Genomic DNA, 18092 nt, shown 5'->3' on the forward strand with positions numbered 1-18092 from the left:
TTGAAATCACATATTTTATTATAAAAGGGGTTTGTTTCTATGTATCCAATTTATCTTACAATTTGTAAACGGATTTTTGAGATCTTTTGGGGACGAAAAATAGTTTCAAAAGTGTTTTCCTTTGTGTCAGAATCAACAACAGCATGCAAAGAAACTTATTATTTTTTAATTGATTATCATCGAATGTACCTTTCATGTAATTTGTTTAACCAGGATCGTAAAAATAAGTGTCATTTAGTGCATCAGATTTGATATGCAATCAATAGAAAAACAATACAAATTTATAAAAAAAGGTAAATAAAGGCGTGAAAAAGGGTAATTGAAAAAGTATTCTGATGTATTCTGACGATGATTAGGTGTGTGCCAAAAGTGACGTTACACCGGTAAAAGCTCATAAATAAAATTAAAAAAAAAACATATAGAATTTAAATAGCTATCAAAGGATTAGCTATTCACATTTTTTTTTCATAATCTTGTGTACTAAAAGTTAAAAACAATTGAGACAGTATCTCGGAATATCGTTTATGTTTGAATAACATAAACTAACTGTTTATATAAATAAATAACATTTGAAAATAATTATGTTATAAAAAGCACGTGAATTAAATGATAAATCTGTGTAACAAATTTATCCATTTAGCTCTCTTATCTTTGTAATTCCTGAGAAATAGGGCAGCTAGGCAAATTTTTTCTTCTATTCAAATTCTAGGCTTTGTAATTTTTTCTGATTTCATTTAAAATTTAACAGAAATTTACAAATTCTATGTAATATCCACATATTACATTTCTTTCATCTTTTTCAATTCGATTTTGAGTTATCGTTTTCAAGAGCAGGCAAAATTCCAAAAATGTATTTTTTGAACTCAAAGAGATTTTAAACTTTATGATTCGTTAAAATTTGGAATTCGAATTTTTGTCTATTCTTGAAAAGAATTCGATTCAATTTCTTTTCTCGTTCATCTTGGAGAAGGCATTCCTTCTAAGAGCATTGTATAGACGTCAGGATGACTGATGTGCAATCAATTAATTTTTAAGAGACATTTAATTGACAGATTTATATAGTTTTAATACAAACAGCTGAAAAAGCATAACTTTTTTTGGCTACAAATCATATTTTTTCAGCCGAATCATTTCATGATGGATTGGATATTTTTTTTCCCCTCTCCGAATTCGTCTTAATACTTTTACGATCACAAAATCGGAAACTTCTAAAGAATTTTGAAGTTTAAAAATATTTTTCTTTTCTTTTTTCCTTTTAAAAGTTTGCAGAAAGGAATTTCAACAAAGCTGTTAATTGTCAATAAAACTGTTAACGATAAAAAATAAGAATAATTTCTAAAAACGCATTTTTTTTTGTAAATATGCTAAAAAGTTATAAAACATACAAAACAATTTTGTAATAAAAAACCTGGAAAGCTAATAAAAAATAATAAAAACATGAGACGCTGATGCAAAAATCTAATGTAACAGAAATCTTAATGGACTCCTTTATTATATAACATAATATTATAATTTTTTTGTTTTATTGTTATACATCGTATTTTATTTATTTTGACACTTTTTATTATATATCATTATTAATCAACTTTTAATCATACACTTTTAATTAATGTCACTTTTAATTATATATTATTATTAGAATTATAACAATGAAACGTTTATTGCATTTGCGGAACTCTAGCTTTTACATATTTTTTTCTCTTCATTATCTATAGTATATGGATTTATTTTTATTGCATTATTTGGTTAAATCCTTGCTTTATGAAGAATGAATGTGTATTTTCTTTTTTCTAATGTTCTTTTATACAGACTTCTACAAATTGTGCTGCATTGAGTCGTCATATACCGGAAAAAGTTAGTGAACATTACATTTTTTTTCCTTAGTTAATTTTTTTTTTTGGAAAATTGGAATAGTATTTACCTGTTTTTAGGATATTCATTTGGAATCTATTTTCCATGTAGAAGCAATAATTGACGGTGTTTCCCTTTTCAATTAATAATTTTGATTATTTTACAATTATATATTTTACTACTATTCCTTCTATATTCTTTTTGAATTATGTAATAGAAGTATTTGTTTTAGGAAAGTGCAAAATCATATCCTTCAATTAATAGCATGCTCACATAATAAATTTTGGAAGAAAAATAAAATTAAAAACAGCAGACGATATTTCTCATTTTTAATAATAAGTTGTTGCCAAATATTTTACTTAAAACCACTTAATTTTTTAATATTCTTTATAAAAATTATTCTAAAAATCTGTAAATGCTCTTTGAATTCAAAATGCTGTATGTTGTTAGTTTAGTAAAATTGCCTACTTATTTATTAAAATTGTTGCTTTCAATAATTTAAAAAACTTTCAGTTATAATTTTCATCATTTTATTTATTGAAATTATTTACACGTTATTTATCAAAAATGTATTAAAAATTGTGTTTTAAACTGATAAAAGCCAAAAAATATATTGCATTTTTAGTTTTGTCGTTTTCCATTGCTGTCATTTTTTTAGACCCGGTTTTCTTAATTTGAATTTTTAGATAAATCTAATTTCTGTTGTGGTTCCATTAGTTTTAAATTAGCCAAGTTTTATTACACATAAATTTCTATAGCAAATATTATGGCTTTTTAAAGAAAAAGGATGACTGAAACTTTTTCTGTTTTTAAATAAAAATATTCTTTTTTAATAAAATAAAACGTTCTTTAAGAACACATTTTCTGTCATCAGTGTCATAGTTTTTTTTTAGTTTTTTTTATATATATAAAAACATACTGTAAACATTTCTCTTATGCAACATCAGTTTTAGTGTTTGCCGCAGGGAATTTTATTAAATGGTTGAACTATAAAGAAAACGAATAAAAAATCAATCACGATGTTAATAAATCTTCCTTCATAAAAGCTTCTTCATATTTCGTTGATACTGTTAAAGTTGAAACATGTTTTAGTAGCTTCTTTATAGCAAGTGCAAATATTTTTTCTAATTTAAGTCATTGTATGATGTTCGAAGAATACTTTAAACATCTGTCTGGGATCATAAATTCAATGATTTATAGTTTCCGAATCCATTTTTAGATTATATATAGGCAACTTTGTAAGAATAATTTTGATTCAGTTACAGTTCTGATTTCTGAAAGTTCGGCTTTTACTCTAAAAACATTTTTTTTAAAAATGAGGCACTTTCCGATATTCTGTATTGTTTTGATATCTTTTGTTTTGCTCACTAATATAGGTAAGTTTTCAAATTATTTTTCAAAATCCTGAAACTGAATAAACAATTTGATTGGGGATTTCACATGAATATAATCCCAAGTATATCTAGGTTGAAATGTTGGCGTCGCTTTGTTTTGGCGCCAACATGCGATATTAAGATATGTATCGATAAGATTTGGTGATCTGTTTCTAGATTTAATGTATTTTATTTGGAGTTCATTAACAAAGAAGTTGTCTGAATTGTTAATAAAATAATCAAAACCGAAGAATTAACCTTTTCGCTTGTGATGGAAGAATAGAAAATATTTAGCAGTTCTATTGACCCAGCAGAAAATTTTCAATTCATTCTCTGAAAACTAATCCTTTTATTTTAATTTCAATAAAAAGTTAATGTCTTTTTTATTAATTAAATTGCGAATTAACTTAGTAAAATGTAAGAATAATATTGCATCGTTAAGTATTTTGATTAAAAACATTGATTTATTCAATTACTAATATGTTTGCTTCGTCAAGAACCTGTCATTTATACTATTATATTAAGTATTTAATTAATAAACTTTTCTAACATCATGGCTATCTTATTCATAATGATGTAATAATATTTCAAAAATAAATTTTAATGAAGGAAAGTAATTTTATTCATTAATTATTTCTTTTCTGATAATTTAACAATTTGTATTTCTCACTTTCTTGCATACAAAGTATAAATAAAGAAGGAATTTTAATTAAAAAATCGATTTAGAAATTCTGATGAATTTCTACCTTCTCTGAGTCCAAAAAAGCGTTTTTGAAATTATGAGTACAGTGTATATGTGAAAACTATTAATCAACAAGAAAGGGAGTTTATCTAGTGAAATTTTGAATATAATCTTTATCCCAATACTAAAGACTGAAATAATTATTTAGGAAAAAAAATCAAAGAGATGAGAATATATCTGTCTGGCTATGACCACTTTAATTCAAATCAAGAAAGGAATTTTTGTCTAGTGAAATTTTAAATATAATCTTTATCTCAAAACTAAAGACTGTAATAAATATTTAGGAAAAAAAATCAAAGAGATGAGAATATATCTGTCTGGCTATGACCACTTTAATTCAAAACCACACAACGCTAAATAAATAAAAAATAGTTTGAGGTTTTAGCATTAAAGCTTTAGTTGTATACCAAATAGAACAAAGGAAAGATATCTAAATGCATATATGTAATATGGAGAATATGCAAATATGCAATATGGGTGGGGATATATGCTATTTCTTAACTATATGTAGAAGCTAAATACAAAACGTGTATAGTAGAAAGTTGAAAGTCAAGCACTGAAAATTACCAGTTTTAATATAAATCACTTTTAATAATATTGAATTGGTGTATTTTAATTGAAGATTTAATTTTGTATTTGTTGTATTTTAAAGAAGTTTCTGTTCACTTGAAATATGCAATAAACTGTAAAGTTTGAAATTAAGGGGAAAGTCAATCAAGATTTAGCTGGAAGTTTCGAAAGGTTTAGTAAAATGCAAGAGACGATTATACTTGGTTTCGGATGTTAGAGAATGTAATTAAGAATGTTGTAAAAATATTTTATTTCAACAACTTTTTCATTCTTTTATAAAATGTCTAGTGTTTCATTTGAATTACCTTTACATATTTGACTTTTGTTTCATTTGTAGAAACGTTTTAATTTTTTATTTGTATAGTTATTTTACAAAAGTTCTTATTTTTATTTTTTAGAAGCAGCACCTGGTAAGCATTCGCTTTTATTTTTAACCTCATAAGTATTGATTTTAAATAATTCATAACCAATTAACAACAATGAAATTTGCTGTAATTAAATTTATAATATATAATTTTCATTATTTATGAAGAAATTGCAAAATACTGAGGGACACTATTTTGAGAAATATTTCATTTTTGTTTTGTATTAATGATTATCTGAGTAAAAATTAAAACACTTGTATCTATTCTTTTAGACATACATACATATCAGAAACTTCAAATGTGGTACATAAAGAAAGGCGCTCTTTTTCCTTTAAAAAGTCAGGTTCAGTGAAATTAAACATTATGGTTTCTTTACTGCTCGCTATATATGCATCCATAAAAATATTTCTGGGCATTTTAATAAATGAATAGTTCATAGAAATTTGAAATATATTTTTTAAATGTTATTTGTTAAAATAAACGAGGTAATGAAAAACAAACAAATAGTTTTTCGAAATATTCTTTATTGCTGGATGCAATGAATATTTTCGGTGTTTTCCAGAGATTCTTGAAAAACTTTTAGCTGCAAGTTTAAATGCAATTATAAAAATTCTTCGCCTATCAATTGGGGCAATCGAATAACACTGAATTTCTGACCGTTATCTTAGGTTTTTGTCGTTTCTGTCCTTTTTTAGTAGTATTCACCAGCTCTTCTCACATTTCATCAGTTATTAATGCTTTGTTATGAAAAATTAAAAAACATTGAGACTATATTAATGTGTATTTTTCTTTGTTCAAGACTCACTGAAACTTTAACTCCTATCTTACTTTTCCTAGAAGTTAAAAGGAAGAAATCTTAAAATTATCACAAAGTCATAATGCAAAAAATCTTAAATCACCACCAATCTCTACACACAAATGAGGATTTCGTATAATGTTCTCTCTCATCAAAGAATTAGCGTTGTTGACAATGTTAATTAATTATATTAACGTTGGGATTTTAAGCAGCACGAAGGCTAGTTCCGGACTGACCTTATAATTTTGAAACCCATTCAGATAACGAGTGCGACAACTGAACTGATTCACCATTTTCAAATTGAGATATTCTAAGGAAACAAATGTTATAAAACATTTTTCTTTTGCTTAAATGGATAAGATTGGACTGGAAACGGACGTTATTATCATCGCAATATTGCCCGGCTGTTTGAATTCCTAAACATATCACAGAAGTAAAAAGCCTTTAAATTTATTGTATTATGTTCACAACGACTAAATCATCCTATGTTCTATAAAAAAATTATCTCATCAAAAGGCTTTGATCTAGGTTAAAAAATATATATATAGTCTACTTTGTCAATTGATTTAAAATTTAAATAAATCGATTGATACTTATCATAGAAATAATAATTTAAACACAAATGCTTCAGCATTATAACAATAACATAATAGGAAATAACAGCTATACTATCCATTTGAAACCATCGGGGGAGGGGGGGGCATTTCATAATTGAGGATGAGAAGCTTCCGACATGGGGTTGTTTGTACCGTGGCTGGTGATGGCCCATAGAACTCAACTACAGTTCCCGTCAGAGTTGTTGTCGCTGCAGTCCGGTTCATTCAAGTTTTCCCGCTGTCTGGCGGATCGGAGTAGGCAGTCTATGACTTACAGTTGAAAAAAGCATGTTATATAAAATATACCTTATCAACTAGTTTTACATTGCAATAATTCAATTAAATACAGTCTAACAGAACTAAAATCAATTGTTAAGTTTTTTTCTCTTAATTGAATTTGAGTTAGGCCTCATTAATTATTAAATAATTACCACATAAAAAAGAAATTACCTTTTAGATATAAATTTATTATCCAGATGACATAGAACGACAAATATCAGAAGAGTGGACACATAAATCGTCAGAGGCGGCTATTTACTGACAGGGAATTTACTTTATTATTATTGTTAGAATAGAGGATATATGCTGTAATCACTCTAAACTAGTGGGAAACTCCATTTAATGCTCAAGCTTTTTCTGTTACATCGTGTCCTTTAGGTAACTGTAGAAGATTATGCTAAAGATTTATTTATTTATTACAAATGCCAGGAGATTACTATGATGCCATTAGATCTCTAGCCTTCTAATATTTCTGAAGTTTACAGTACCAGTTTCCATCGTTGAAGATGGGAAACGTATCAACCCTATCCCGAACAGTTAGGAGTTGAGTCCTTTTTTCATGTGAGAGGCTGCCAGCAAATTCCACTGACGCAGTCCCAAAACTTTACACACCTTTCAAAAATTCTCAATAAAATGTCAGAGACACAAGGAAGGAGGCAAAGCCGTAGCAGATTTAGTATTAACCAGGATGCACAGCGTGGAGGCCTACTACATTACACTCCCTGCTAAAGATAATTTTAATAATATCAACCAGAATAAATAACTAAAAGCATTTCCAAAATAAAATTTTATCAAATATAGAGAAATGGTTAAAATGTAGAATTGAAAAAAACTGATAGATAAGGGTGGACGATGAATAAAAGATATAAATTCAAAGAGAAAAATTTAGACAAAATTATTTATATCACTTTAAAGTTTCTTTTAAATTTTATATAAATTATTAAATTATCACCTGCTTCAGCAGGCCTTATAATTTGGAATTCTGGTTAATCGATGAGGGTATTTGTTCACTCGCTGCATTCAGTAACTTTCAAATCACATCAAAGAGAGAATGTTTGATCTTCGGCGATAAGTACGCCTGCTTGTATCATACACTGAATACGGTATATCTTAAGAGCAACTAAGATTTGAACATGTGATTCTCCGTTTTGAAAATCAAGAATTGTCATTTAAGCATAGTATTCTTTAAGGTAGAAATATTAAGAGAATTTATAGATGATTTCTGTCATCTTTCAATGTGATCAAATAAATGATGCAAGAATCCATTTACCATGCAAAAGAATGATCGAATCTTTCATCATTGCATTTGACTTATTTTTCTTGAATTTCTTAACTTCATTCACATCGTTCCTTTGCTCCAGTATGTAACCTAATTACGGAATTTATTTTGTCTTTAAGTGAAGTCAACGGAATCAGAGTATAAACAAACAATTACAAATCTCCAACTATTTTATACCATATACTTACTTTATAATCACAGTGTTTTTTATACTTTCTTAATTGTCTTTTGGAATTCTCAAGAATGCTTGGGAAATATATAAAAAATATTAGACTTTTCATATTTTGTTTGTAGATGTTTGAAATTAAATTCAATTATTTACTATTATATTATCTTTTTTTACTATCAAATTTTTTTAGTAACATATTTAAATTGATTTTATATTTTAATGATATTATAGTACAAGTTTTCTTATAATATATATTTTAGTAAATAAATATTTTTCAATTATCATTTTTTTTTTTAGCCGGCTCAACTCGTAAGTACATTTTCTCAAAAGTATATATGTATTGAAAATTTTTGATAATAAACTATTTTTACTTTCTTAAGTATATAGTATAGAGAAAGTATAGAAATCGTCAAAAATTTCAAATTTGTTATTTTGACGTTCTCCACATTTCAGACTTTCCAGAATTCGAAAAACACATTTTTGAAAAAAGTTCATCCGTCTATCTGTTTGCTTGTGACAAAAATAACTGAAAAACGTTTTGAACTAGACGTTTTAAATTTGGCGTACGGTCTTCGCACCAAATTTGTTGGTTTCTATCAAATTTTGAGAAAATTCATTTCAGGTGAAGTCCGTTTGGCCGGCTGATCGAATATAGTTAACGTAATAACTACAAAACGAAGAAAGCTGGACGGATGAAATTTGGCACACACATTTAACATTTTTAGTGTAGACTCCCATCAAATTTATACTCAAATCCAATGAGGGTTTGACCATCTGTTGATCTATTCTTTTAGGAATACATAAACGTGATAACTCAAAAACGAAGAAAGCTGGATGGATGAAATTTGGCACACGCATTTAACATCTTTAGTGTAGACTCCCATCAAATTTATACGCAAATCCAATGAGGGCTTGACCATCATTTGATCTATTCTTTTAGGAATACATAAACGTGATAATTCAAAAGCGCAATGAGTTAAATATATAAAATTTAGTGTGGGATTTTGTCAATTTTGGGTCAAAATTTCGGTTCAATGGATTGGGATAAAGACATCTAAATACAGATTTAATTTTCAGGTGTTGTTAGATGCTCATTTATTATTAACAACATACCAGGGATTAATCGCCAAAAAATTCGCCAATGCTGGCATGTTAATTTCAGTAAAAATGCTAAGTTTACGCCAAAAATTAATTATTCGTAACTATTGTACATCAATCCCATACAAGGCATTCTCTGGTATAACACCTTTATTAGAGAGTATGCGAGAAAGTTTTTTGGAGACCACTCCTACTGTTTTCATTGTTTCAATAATTACATTGTTTAATTAATAATATAATTGTTTAATTAACGAAGATGGTTTATTTTATTTCGGCATTCGATTCATTGCCAGAGCCTTTAACTTTATTTTAAATTCTATTCGTTTTGTTGTAAGTATATTTAATATGATTTTTTCCCCAATAGTCTTATTAATGAAAGATTTTTTTTTTTACATAAAAAGTATATATCATGTATACGATTATATACTTCTACCAATTACTGCTCACTTTGTTCCTCCAATTTATAAGTAAACATACACATTTTATTAGCATTTAGATAAAAATTAGATTTTATTTCAATATGAAAATTTAATGATAAATTAAAATGTAATCACGCTTGCTGTTGTTTTTTCTTTGTTTTAATGCCAATTTAAGAAGCAGCAACTAAACTTCAAAAGCTTCAAAATATGCTTTGATTGAAATACATTCTAAAGAACACCATCTATGTACAGAAATCACATAATTTCAAATTTAATATTTACTAAACGATTTCTATTGAAATCACTCTGATTTTATTAGAGATAAGATCAAAGATAAGAAAAAGTAATTTTGATTGACTAAAGCATTAAATCAGCTTTTTAATATTCATTGCAAATAAATAAATAAATAAAGAGATTAGGAAAACGATTTTGTTTTCATTCTAAATTTTTGACAAAAAAATATTTTTTACATTTTTATGCATTGTTGTATGCTGTTTTATTTATTTCTTTCGTTTTTATTATTCTCTTTAAAACACAACGAAAGAAACAAACTATATTAATTTTTTCCTTTTCTTTTTCCAGACTTTTAGATTTGTTATTACTTATTTCTTCAATTCTTTGATAATTGGTCAATTTGTTACTTTTCTTTTTCTTAATTAGAAATTATAATCAGTAGGATTTTAGAAAAACGCTGCTATGAAAAAACCCCCCACTTTTTAACGAGGAAAATTTTATTTAAAATTGAAAGTTTTAATACCGATAAACTTTATTTACGTGTTACTGCATGAAAAATATTTTCTTTTTAGCTAAAACTGCTGATAATCAAGGTAAGAGTTTTTGCATAATTTGCATATAAAATAATATAGAAAATAGGAATCTTAAAAATTTAAAAGACATTTTCTCCCATATAATCAATATGTTCTATATGAATTTAAGATGGAAAAGATTGAAGTAAAGGAATTGGAAATAATTGTAAGAATGCAAAAAATTAATCAAAATTTCTAGAAAATATGCAATAAAAAAGTTGCATTCTCATACTAAACGCTTTTCGAAGTAAAGACTTATTATAAATTACAAAATTGCGATATTTAATTAAAGCAGTTTCGACTAAAGCCGTATTTTGAACTTAAGAAAAATTTCAAGAATTTCTAGAATTAGTCAAACAATACTTGAAATAGTTTTTGACTTTCAAAATTCCTATGTCGTATCATAAAGAATGGAAAGACCACTAAATGAGACTTAAAACTTATCATTCCGATGACAACTTTTCCGTTCAAACAGGTTTTGAATCTACATTCGAAGTTTCGAGATGACAATTGGAACATTACAATGATTTCTCTTGAAAGGTTTACTATTATTTTATTTTGAAGGATTATGCCACGCCCAAATACTGATGATAATATAGTCAGATTTTAAAGTTTTTTAATCGAAATTGCAGTTTTTTTTATTTAAAAAAAAACAATGTTAAGTCTCATGTTGCAGTTTTTAAATTTTGGATGTGTTAAGGAGAAAAAAGTTGCACTAATTATAATCAATTGCTTTTCAACCATTTTCAGCAAAAGAAACGAGTGCTAGATATGTGGTAATATAAATTCATATGCATACAACATAAATTTGTTTGGAATTATTTGCTCTTTTTTTTTTAAATGCTAATTTATTTTTTTCACCTAAAAAAATTCTAATGGTAATTATTAGCGTCAACTTCTAAAAATAATTTGTTTTCCCTTTCATTTCAGTTGCAAATAGTCCGATAAGAGGTAAATATATTTCTTTAAATTTTTCTATGTTTAAAAATTTTCACCTTGTTATAATTTACAAAAATTCGCCAAAATAAAATATTTTCAACAACTCATCTTTAAAGACTAAACATCCATATTTTTAAAATAAATTACTTCAGGAGCAACACTAAATTTAAACAACTTAATAGCATGTATAACAGCTTAATAGTAGTCTCAGACTGCTGTTTTTTCTCTCTCGTTAATCCGGTCATTTTTTTTTCTCAAGTAACGATACTTCATAAATTAACCTTAAAGATGATGCAATTACAGAGGGTTATTGAAATTATTAAGTGGTTAATAATATAATTCTATGTTTAAGGTTTGTAAAAGTCATCAATAAATGAAACGTATAAAGGAAAGTATTTGCATATGTAAGAAAAAAAGTATGAAAGGCAAGCAAAAACAAAATTAGACAAAAAGGCATTTAAGCATGTAAAAGCTTTGACAGATATGGACATTTTGATTGATAATCAACCTACTGTAAAAACATAAAGAGGACGTTATCAAAGTAAAATATTTACTTGGAAGATGAACATGAAACAAACTAATATTTATAGAATATCGCTACAAATTCAAATAAATTATATAGCAAGACATGGATAGCATGAAATCGATTCGATTTGGAAGACGTAATTTGGTGGACAGCATGTCATAAGAAAGCTGGAAGACGTACATTAGAGCCATTTTACAGAAAGAGTCTGCAAGCATTTCAGAGTGAAAAACTTTCCAATTTTGACCATTCAACAGCTTAGCGAAAAATGACAAACAAATAATTATAACAGCAGAAGATTTTTATATGGTTTGTGAATCAAGAACTATAAACAAGCAGCGAATGAAATATCAAATGTCTTGCTAGGATTACATGCTTCGTGTATGGATATACATGATTATGCGTTTTACAAAGTAGATTATTTGATTAGAATTGTTCTTAGTGTACTTCCTTTATACCATTTCATCATGTGAAATGTCTCGAAGATGGCATATGAATTGAATATCTGATCTACATAATCATGTGACTTCTAGAAACGACAGTAGGAGCCATATGAGAGATAATGTATAGGTATTTATAAACGATTATACCAACTTTTTAGGGCTTTTAAATAAAAGAAAATAAAACAAAATATAACCTTGTTCTTTATTAGAAATCAAAAATAGCTGTGGAAAGTTAAATTCAACACATTTATAAGCCTGAGATGTATTCTCCAGAAATACAAAAGATAACAAAGCGGTATGATAACTCGCCCCACAATTTTTTCTGCATGCCTAACATGATGTTTAGAAAGGATGCATATATGATATTTGACAATATTTGACTTTTTTTTTCTGGAACTGCATCAAATAGCAGGTGTTCGTTCCACCGTTACCAATTGACATTAAGGACTTCAGACTTTCAAAGCATCACATCATAGATGTCGAAAAAGCATGAGACGAGTTGTCGTATCGCTTTGATATGACTCGTTCAAATGTTTGTAAGTGCTTAGAAAGAACACTTATAACTCTGTTGAATTTAAAATTTCATTTGTTTGCAATTTCTAATCAATAACAAAGTTGTACTTCGTTTTTCCCCATTTAATAATTCTGCAAAGTTGGGATATTCATTTATAAAAACGCTTTACAATTATACCTCCAATTCCTCTGAAAAGCAATGATATAACTTCAGCGGAATACTTTTTAGGAAAAAGTCATAATTGGTCGCTTAGAGAAAGGCAAGTAGGGAATAAAAGGCAAGAAAGTTTGGTAGCTATTACGGGATTTTTAAGGGGATTCTTCCCAATCATACTTAATAATCTTACCATTTTGTAAGACATCTGATTTTAAAATATTAGGTGAATAGTTTCATAAATACGACCAACCAACTTAAATGAATTCCTAACAAATCACAAGGAAGCGCAAGAAAAAATTGGAATACTATCAATGATTTCATAAGAAATTTTGGATTATTTTGCACATAGAAAGGATAGATGATGCGTCTATTCAGGTGCGATCGTGTCATATTATGAGGAATAATTATTTGAACACCTCACTTTTAGGTAATTATATTGAGATTTTTCTGCAAGATTGACAATTATTGTTTTTTTTAAAACTAATCTTCTCTCAATGCATTCAGTTACTAAAACATTTGAAAAACTGAACTGTTCATCAAAATGATGAGCTTAATTATGTTATTTTTATGATTCAGGCTGTTAATGTGTAATACAAAAAACCGAAACTTATTTCGGTTTTAGAAAAATGCTTTCCTAACGTTTCACAATAAAGTAATTTCTTTATTGTGAAAAATCTTTATTGTAAATCTTTTTTACCGCATTTTTTAAAAATTCAGTTTCTGATTTTCATTTTGAAATTACCGCATGGAATTTGAATCATTTATAAGATACAAACTTTGTGCAATAGCCGTTTTTGTCACAAAAATATAAAGCATTTAGTGCTTCATTTTTCCTGATCATTAAAACAAAAACAATACGTTGTGGCCAATTTGAAAGGGATAGGTCCATCTTTGCATAATAGACTATATATTCCCAAATATACATTATTATTACGAAATCGAAATTTATTAAACAATAATTTCCTAAGCATAATGGCGTCTTATTACAGTAAAGGTAAATTTTATTTTTGATTAGATAACTCTAAATACTTATTTCTAAGAAATTTTATTGACGTAATTTGAAATATATTCTTTTTAATGAAAATAACGTGTTTTTTTTTTTTTTTTGAGTAGTAATGTGTAAATATCTGAATTTTTTTTCTTTGGTTAAAAGGCAATCGTAAGTTGAATATTAAATTATATTGAGTATTCAATAAATTTTATAGCAATTATTTGAAATATATCATTTTAAGCAAAAAAGATCATTCAAATAGTAATGTCTTAATTTCTGATAAATTTTTGTAATTTTCTTAAAAGGCAAAGGTAAGTACAACATTATTTTTTCCGTACAAACAATAGAAACTATAACTCAAGTATCTTCTTATAATTGAACTAAAATTGGACATTTATGTGTTATTATTATATAACATAAAACAAATGGTATTTTAAATTTGCAAACATATTTGCTGAACATTCTAATCTATAATAACTTAAAAACTTTTTTTGAGTTATATTAAACACTTAATAGATTATGGTTTAGATAACGTTAGATACTTTTCAGTTATCAATAATAAATTATTTTTACATCTTTCAATAAAACTTAAGTTAAATTCCGTTCTAATTAATTCTAAATTTGAGTTATAAATAGTATCAAACCTTCCAACTGCAAAATTTTATGATTAATAATTTTCATGAAGAACTGTAAATCTTTATTTAATCATGCTTCCTTTCATTATAATTTAAAGCATGATATTTATTAAAAATCTTTAAAGATTTTGAGTATAAAAATTACGTTTGCTCACTAATTTTTTTGCTTTTAACAAATATCATTAAAATAATTGTTTTTTCACAATTTAGCTGAAATAATTGCAAAGCAAAAACCAGTATATTATTCTCAAAAAAATGTTTGAAAAAGTGTTTTTTCAATTCTTTTGGTTTTGAATGCATCAAATAGTTTTTACATCATTTCATACAAATCAAATCTTAATTTTGTGATTTTGGTTGCAAAAATAAATGCCGTATTTTAAAATTGAATCATAAAAATTGTTTTTTAAATATAAATTTAACAATATGCTCCGTAGTATTTTTTATAAACTTTATGTCTGAACTAACAGCCGTTGGATAGGAAAATAGAGACTTTTGCTTAATTTTGTTTATTAAGAAATCTTTTTGATGTATTTTAAATCATTTTTGCTTTTTTAAAATTATGTCTTTGTGTAATTTTAAATTTCAAGTTTAATGGATACTTTAATTTTTTAATTTAATTTCTTTTATAATTCCTCAGATATTGAAAAAGGAGGTAAGTACTATTTATAAAATTGTGCATTACACATTTTAATTTGCACTATAAACAGTGTTATATATGAATAAGTCTTTTTAGTTTAAACAAAGCTGTGACAGCTGTTAGTTTAAACAGAAAGCTTAGTAAATTAGGCTATGAATTTTTTTAAATAGAATAACGATAATGAAGTAAGCATTCGCTTATTATAAATTTTGTACTAATTTCCCTCCTCTACAGTATGAAGTGTAGATTAAAGAAGAAATGCTTAGTAATTTAAACTGTGTAGAGTTGTGACAGCTGTTAGTTTAAACAAAGAGCTTAGTAAATTAGATTATGAATTTTTTTAAATGGAACATCGATAACGAAGTAAGCATTCGTTTATTATAAATTTTTAACTAAATGAATTATTTACTAATTTCCTACTTCTACAGTATGAAGCGTAGATTAAAGAAGAAATGCTTCGTAATATAAATTTGTTTTAAATTAGTAAGATAAACCTTTTTTTCCATTAAAATCGTTTATTAAATATTTCACAGTTAAGAAAATAAATTAGTTTATTAAAAGTTACAAAATGTTTTACTTTAAAATTTTTGGATTCAGAATTTCTAATGGATGATAGTATTTATAAAATTTAGATAAACTCAGAAATCAAATTATCTTTCTTATAAATTTTATTTTGAAAATAGAATATTTAGCTGTCGTTTTTGATGACTAGCTTTCTGTTATAATATTAATAGCATTCATTTAATAGTACCAATCCGCTTTGATGAGTCGCATCATATCACACTAGTTGAAAGCATAATTTTAACATAGGGCATTCTGACTCGTTCACCATGTAAGTAAGTGTCGAAAATATTCTAGTGGTTTAGAGTAAAAGTTTATTTTGTGATTCTCTTGAAAATATAGGGTGGAGAGCGGGAGACAAGGGGACCATTATTGATGTATATAGGGTCCATTAGATTCTCGAAATCAGTACAAGGATTTTGGCCCGGAGAATCCTGTCGCGGCCTTCACCCCCTCCTTCGGAATGAATAGTGAGAAAGGTTTTTGAAACTTTTCTTGAACATAGAGGGAGATAGGAGATCGTCGTTCATAAAACTAGAGCTTTCATATGAAATACAAATTAAGGAAATCGTAGTGGTTGGGGCTGAGAGATTGAAACTAGGTTTTTCTGATTATTTTAAATATAGATTCCTTTTTTTCCCATGTGGAATTAATTAATCAATTTGTTTGTTTCTTTTTATAGTCCACCAGATTGTCAAAGGTAAGAATTTCTTAATATCTAAAGATATTATTAATATATTTTATCTCTTCTATTTATAATTCGGAATAAATATTTTCTCTTAAGAATTGACTTTCGATTTTTTAATTACTGAAGTCATATCAGTTTTCTTCACCTCACTCATTAATAATTTCATTAACTTTTGACTTTAAAAAATATTCCTAATACTTTTTTACAGTTTTGCTAATTTAAGTAATTTATTTTCGATTATACTTTTATGTTAGTTCAACTTGTTTATTTATTTTTAATTAAATAAATTTTATATTTGATTTAACAGAATGCATCTTTTCTTATTTTAATTTCAGCGATTGATTTTGCTTTATTTTTATTTTTTAATGACAATACATCTCCTATAATTGGGTGTCCTCTACATGTAGAGCCCTGTTACTTCCTTTTGATACAAACGAAATCTTTGTATTGTGGCGCCATCTATAGGCAGAGAATCTATTTATATATATTTCATTTAATATATATGTTTGTTTTACGATTTTTTTAATTTAAAGAAAACTTAATTAGAAGGAAATATTAATACTTTAAAAACAGAAATTCACAATTCTCATAATTACTACTAAACTCGATAGCGTTTCCAAAATTTTTGAATAGAATGAAATTGAAGAAAAAAAAAGATAACATATATAAATAGTTTTTGATTTAATTGGGAACTTTTTTTTTCAATAATTACTATTTCTTTTTGCTTTTAGGTTCCATAAAAGGAGGTAAGAAACAGAAAGCAGCATTTATTTTTTTAATAATTAAATTCATCCAATTTTCAAGATTTAACACATTTTTATAAAATGAAAGTTGAATTATTTTATATTTGTTTATTACCAAATTAACGCTAAAATAAAATGATGATGATTTGTCATTCATTTTTTTAAATAATCCAATTAAATTTTAGCTATATTTTTAATATTAAAAAGAATGACGTCTCTTTTCGAACTCTAAAATCAAGTATAATAAATAGAAGTTCAATATTAAGATATTCAATTCACTCTTTTTTATATTTTTATGCATGTGTATAATAACATTTTATTGAAGCACAATTCTGCAAAATCAGTTGCTTTGCTAGCAATTAAAAAAAAAGAGAGTATTCGTATTTTATTTCGAACATTTTTTTCTCATGTTTTCAAATATAATTGATGAATCAAATAATTTAAAATGAGTGTTTCCATTTACAGATCTACATTTAACTTCAATAAATATTCCGTTAAAGCTAATTAATAAGACATGACTTACGAATTAAAAAATTTTTTTGCTGTTCTCTGATAAATAAAAATCATATTTTAATATACTAATATTGTATATACGTTAAAAATAAATTTGTATTTAATTTTAAAATCTTCCGGTTGAATTTGATTTAAGAAATATTTCAAATACAAGAATAAAATATTATGAATTTAAATTATGTTAAATAAGTGACGGTTTCTTTTCATTTCAGCTAAAGAGATCGCGGGAGGTAAGTTTAACAAACTGTAACACATGTTAGACATCTACACATTTATTTATATTTGTAAAACTCACACAACATATATATTTACATTAATATTCATTCACGACAAGTTTTGTTCATGCAAAGTTGAACGTGCAATTCTGTTTCAATGTATTTTTTTTAATAAAATTTCTTGATTTATT

The 18092-nt window shown here is 26.3% G+C and overlaps 1 long non-coding RNA gene across 1 annotated transcript; it reads left to right on the top strand.

Annotated features, from left to right (window-relative positions):
- The first annotated feature begins 3087 nt into the window (after window positions 1–3087).
- Window positions 3088–11305, top strand: LOC129962085 (uncharacterized). Its single transcript, XR_008783882.1, has 5 exons — window positions 3088–3227; window positions 4935–4946; window positions 8318–8329; window positions 10344–10364; window positions 11274–11305. It is a non-coding gene; the product is annotated as an uncharacterized LOC129962085 (long non-coding RNA).
- Window positions 11306–18092: the final 6787 nt, after the last annotated feature.

Source organism: Argiope bruennichi, chromosome 2, assembly GCF_947563725.1.
Source record: "Argiope bruennichi chromosome 2, qqArgBrue1.1, whole genome shotgun sequence".
NCBI lineage: Eukaryota > Metazoa > Arthropoda > Arachnida > Araneae > Araneidae > Argiope > Argiope bruennichi.